We start from the raw sequence: 6,079 nt of genomic DNA, 5'->3' as shown, positions 1-6,079 counted from the left end.
TTTTTTTTTTTTTTAGCGGTATTGGGGATGGAAACCAGGGCCATTCTACCTCCGAGCTACACCCCCAGCCCTATTTTTTATTCTTTATTTTGAAACCAGGTCTCACTCAGTTGCAAAGGGCCTCGCGAGGTAGCTGAGGCTGGCCACAAACCTGCCATCCTCCTGTCTCAGCCTCCAGGATGCTGGGATTACAAGCATGCACCACCACGGGCCGGCTCTAATATTCCTTTTAATAATAAAGAAAATCAAAGTCTATCTCTGTGAGTGACTTCCTTTCCCAAGGTGTGATAAATCTGTGTTCTTCTCTGTCAAGTCGGAATATGATTTTCAAATGAAAGTGTTTAAAAATCACAAATAATGTCTCTCATGTTTGACATGAGCACCTCTGTTCCTGTTTCTGGCCGGCCTTCTTGTGTTGCAAGCTGGAGTCAGGCTCCTTCCCACCCCTGGCTGAGTCATCAAGGCCTGAAGGCGCCCCATGTCTCTGCAAGGAAGACTGGCAGCTTCTCCATTCTGCCTTCCACCCCAGTAGATTTTGTGATTCTCTTTTTTATTTTATTTTATTTTATTTGGTGGTACTGAGGATGGAACCCAGGGTCATTCTACCTCAGAGCTACACCCCCTGACCCATTTTTAATTCTTTTTATTTTGAAACAGGGTCTCACTGAGTTGCAGAGGGCCTCACTAAGTAGCTGAGGCTGGTGGCGAACCTGAGATCCTCCTGTCTCAGCCTCCAGGATGCTGGGATTACAAGCATGCACCACCACGCCTGGCTGCGATTCTCTTTTATTAACCAAATACTTTCAAGAATGAAATGTTTATTACAGATATTTCCTTGCTGACCTTTAAAATAACTTTTGTTATTTATTTCTACTTTTGTTAGACATTAGTGATATGATGTGATCCACATGGTTGTATTTTTATAATTTTTTATTATTATTATTTTTGGTGGTACTAGGGGTGGAACCCAGAGGCTTTTCTACCTCCCAGACCTATTTTATATTTTATCTGGAAACAGGGTCTCACTAAGTTGCTGAGAGCCTCACTAAGTAGCTGAGGCTGGCTTCAAACCTGTGCAGTAGATCCTCCTGTCTCAGTCTCCCAAGCGCTGGGATTACAAGTGTGCGCCACCATAAATTATTATTGGCTCGGTCTGAATTATGCCTGGTGAAGAAACTTCACCCAGATGAACACTTTGTGGGCTCTAGTTCTTGTTTGAATTTTTATTGTTTCAGTTTAAACTCCTTTATTCATACTGTGTCATGGTTTGCTTTACCTGTCCGTGGCCTATCAGGGTTTCCTAGGGCTGAATTAAAATTCTCCACTTCGTCTGTGTTGATTGGCTTTTTGCTATATTCCTTATATTGTATATATTTGTCCTATTTCTAGCACAACTGACTTGGAATCCTGTCCCAGCATCTTCTTTTTAAAATGCTAAGTATAAATTGTGTGAGTCAACAGAGAGACTCTACTCTGTTGTGATGGTGGGGCAGGGAAACCACAAGAAAGGGCGCATTTGAAAGCAGATCCACAGAGAGCCCCGGAGGTGCTGAAACAACCACAGAAGAAAAGCAGGGCCACTGACAGGGCTCTGAGCAGAGGGAGAAGGCTGGGAGTGCACCTGCGAAAGGGGCCCAACAGAAATGGGCCAGACACAGAGCAACTGGGTCACCCAGAGGGCCTGGGAACAGCCTTGGGTGGAGTGTGAGGAAGGAGTCCTCCCCCTCCTCCTCCCCTCACCACCTCCTCCTCCCCTCACCACCTCCTTCTTCCCTCCCCTCCTCCTCCCCTCCTTCCTCCCCTCCTCCTCCCCTCCACTCCTCCTCTTTCCCTCCTTGTTCTTTACTCTTCCTCCTCCTCCTCCCTCCCTCCCTCTCTCCTCCTCCTCCCCTCCTTCTCTCTGTAATCCCAGCATTTGGGAGGCTGAAACAGGAGGATCAAAGTTTGCAGACAGCCTCAGCTACTTAGTGAGGCCCTTTGCAACTCAATGAGACCTTGTTTCAAATAAAGAATAAAAAATAGGGCTGGGGTGTAGCCAAGAGGTAGAATCTATCCCCAGTTTGGCAAAAAACAAAACAAAACAAAATCTCATGTAAACAAGAATTTGCAAACACATTGCGCAAGTGTGTCCCATAGAGGTTATTATGAGAAAGACAGAACAGATCAGGAGGGCATCTCTGTGGTAAATGGCTGCAGCTGTATAGTGAGAATCTGGAGACACTAGGCTTCAAGTAAACACTGCCCCTAATTGACGGGGCACTGTCAGACCCATGGCGAGGTCTGACTGTGAGTTCATGAGTTCATGAGTTCATGCAGGAGACCAAAGAAACAAAGAAAGAGAAACACCCCGACCATTGCTCAGCAGTTCCTAGGCAGGCTACAGCTGCAGTATCTCTGTGCATTTGTCAAAAACACAGACACCAGAGCTGGGCGTGGTGGCGCATGCTTGTAATTCCAGCATTCAGGAGGCTAACACAGGGTTGTGGTTTCTGGACAGCCTCAGCTACTTAGTGAGGCCCTCCACAACTTAGTGAGACTTTGATTTAAAAAAAAGAAGAAGAAGAAGAAGAAGAAGAAGAAGAATAGCCGAGCATGGTAGCACATGCTTGTAATCCCCGAGCTTGGGAGGCAGAGACAGGAGGATCGAGCAGGTTCGAAGCCAGCTGTGCTGGCTTAAGAGACCCTGTTTCCAAATAGAAAAGTATAAAAATAGGTCTGGGAGTGTAGGCCGGAGGTAGAAGGGTTTCCAGGAACCCTAGTACCACCAAAAAAATAAAAAAAATAGGGCTGGGGTTGTAGCTTGAAGGTAGAATGCCCCTGGGTTCCAGCCCCAGTACTGCAAATAATAATAATAATAATAATAATAATAATAATAATAATAATATTAATAATAAAGAGTGCTCTATCCAAGGATACGAACACCAAGAGCCTTGAAGAGCAATGCAGAAGAAAACCTTAGTCTGGTGTTTTCAAGTACGTTAAAAGAAATTGAAGTGAATATATTTTTTATATATATAGTTGCAGAGGGCCTCACTAAGTAGCTGAGGCTGCCCAAGAACCTGCGATCCTCCTGTCTCATCCTCCCGAAGGCTGGGATTACAAGCGCGCGCCACCATGCCGGATTTGAGATTGGTTCTCTTGTACTGTGGGAAGGAGAGTTGGACTTTGAAAACAGCCCAGATTTGTGGTCCTCGCGCGCCCTCTTGTGTTGGCCTCTGACCATACAACTCTTTTTTTTTTTTAACTTTTCTTGGTCCATCTTGATTACGCAAACCTGCGCACAGAGTGTGATTGGTAATGGTACGTTTATGCGTGGACATAGGTACTTGACGATCCCTTGGGCGGGCTTTCTTTCCCATCCCCCGTCCCATCCCCAAACCCCTTCGCCATTTGGCTTGCTGGTCTCTCTCCTCCTCCGTCTGAAATCCCTTCTCTCTTGTGTTTTCGGGGAATGGAGACCAGGGGCATTCTACCCTCAGTCCTATTTCTTATTCTTTATTTTGAAACAGGGTCTCACTAAGTTGCAGAGGGCCTCACTAAGTAGCTGAGGCTGCCCACAAACCATGGTCCTCTTGTCTCAGCCTCTGGAATGCCGGGATTACAAGCGTGCGCCACCACACAATTATATTATTTTTATATTTAGTGCTTTATGTGTTTTGTCTGAAAAAAACTTTCCTAAATCACGGCTAAATTAACTTTTCTTTATATTTGCTTCTAAAAATTTCCTGCCATCAGATGTACAGTGTGAAGTTCCTTTATTAATGTTTCATCTTTTAAGCAGACATAGAGACATCGTCTGTAGGCAATAAAAGACACCCACTAAAATATATAGTTTATGCTGGGTGTGATTGTGCACACTTGTAGTGTATAATGCTCCTGGGTTTAGTCCCCAGTACCACCAAAAAGAAAAAAAAAGTCTTCCAACATTAGATACACACAATTTTGTTTTCATTTTATTCTTTAAGGTTTTATATTTCTTTTTTTAAATTAATTTATTATTTAAATTGGTGCATTGTAGTCATATATCAATCACATTGGAGTACAAGACTTGAGAGGATATACAAGCACACATCATACAATTAGCCCTCCTCCAGCCCCCATCCCATCCCCTCCCCCTCCCTCCATCCCACGCTTCTTTGGTGATTTACTTTGATACATTTGTTTATGTACCTCCTGCGTTTTAAAGAGGCTCTGTCCTCCAGTATTACATACCCTCTGATTGGTCACATTAGTTACTTCACTATAGGGCCCTTTCTATAGCTCAACTTCTTCCTGTTGCCCTTTTCCTCCTAGTTATTGCTGATTAAGAGAAGCGTCTGATTTATATTTCCTGCGATATTTCTCTGTGCATGCTGCGTTTCAAGTACCGATCCCACTCTTGATGGTCCCAGTAGTGGCCTGGCTACTCAGTGGACTGATCAAGACCTCGCTGGCTCAAGCAGCGGTCTTGCCTCATGGGAGGCCCCAGTTCTGGTCTCGCTGGCCCCTGCACCGGTCTAACCCCTAAGCTGGCTTTGGTCCCGGCCTTGGAGGCCGCAGGAGTGAACTTGCCTCATGCCAGAGTCCGATGCTGGCCATTGGCCCCTGCACCGGCCTAACCCCTTGGCAGGATTCCAATCCCGGCCTCGGAGGCCCCAGCACCGGCCTCGCCTCACGGCAGGCTCCGATGCCGGCCTCGCTGGCCCCAGCACTGGTCTAACCCTTCGGCAGGTTGTTATCCTGGCCTCGGAGGCCCCAGTACCGGCCTTGCCTCACGGCAGGCTCTGATGCTGGCCTCGCTGGCCCCAGCATCGGCCTAACTCCTCGGCAGGCTCTTATCCTGGCCTCGGAGGTCCCAATACCAGCCTTGCCTCACGGCAGGCTCCGATGCCGGCCTCGCTGGCCCCAGCACCGGCCTAACCCCTCGGCAGGCTCTTATCCCGGCCTCGGAAGCCCCAGCACTGGCCTTGCCTCACGGCAGGCTCCGATGCCGGCCTCACTGGCCCCAGCTACGGCCTCACCCCTCAGCAGGCTCCGATCTTGGCCTCGGAGGCCCCAGCACCAGCCATGCCTCACGGCAGGCTCCAATGCCGGCCTCGCTGGCCCCAGCACCGGCCTAACCCCTCGGCAGGCTCTTATCCTGGCCTCGGAGGCCCCAGTACCAGTCTTGCCTTACGGCAGGCTCCGATGCCAGCCTCGCTGGCCCCAGCACTGGCCTAACCCCTCGGCCGGCTCCAATACTGGCCTCGGAGGTCCCAGCACCGGCCATGCCTCACGGCAGGCTGTGATGCCGGCCTCACTGGCTCCAGCACCGGCCTAACCCCTCAGCAGGCTCTTATCCTGGCCTCGGAGGCCCCAGTACCGGCCGTGCCTCAAGGCAGGCTCCGATCCCGGCCTTGGAGGCCCCAGCACTGGTCATGCCTCACGGCTGGCTCCGATGCCGGCCTCGCTGGCCCCAGCACTGGCCTAACCCCTCGGCAGGCTCTTATCCTGGCCTCGGAGGCCCCAGCACCGGCCATGCCTCACGGCAGGCTCCAATGCCGGCCTCGCTGGCCCCAGCACTGGCCTAACCCCTCGGCAGGCTCTTATCCCAGCCTCAGATGCCCCAGTACCGGCCTTGCCTCAAGGCAGGCTTCGATCCCAGCCTTGGAGGCCCCAGCACCGGCCTTGCCTCACGGCAGGCTCCGATGCCGGCCTCGCTGGCCCCAGCACCGGCCTAACCCTTTGGCAGGCTCTTATCCTGGCCTTGGAGGCCCCAGCACCAGCCATGCCTCACGGCAGGCTGCAATGCCGGCCTCACTGGCCCCAGCACTGGCCTAACCCCTCGGCAGGCTCTTATCCTGGCCTTGGAGGCCCCAGCACTGGCCTTGCCTCACGGCAGGCTCCGATGCCGGCCACGCTGGCCCCAGCACTGGCCTAACCCCTCGGCAGGCTCTTATCCCGGCCTCGGAGGCCCCAGCACCGGCCTTGCCTCACGGCAGGCTCCGATGCCGGCCACGCTGGCCCCAGCACCGGCCTAACCCCTCGGCAGGCTCTTATCCCGGCCTCGGAAGCCCCAGCACTGGCCTTGCCTCACGGCAGGCTCCGATGCCGGCCTCAC

Source organism: Muscardinus avellanarius (assembly GCF_963383645.1).
Source record: "Muscardinus avellanarius genome assembly, chromosome: 3".
Lineage (NCBI taxonomy): Eukaryota > Metazoa > Chordata > Mammalia > Rodentia > Gliridae > Muscardinus > Muscardinus avellanarius.
This window is presented reverse-complemented; position numbering follows the sequence as displayed.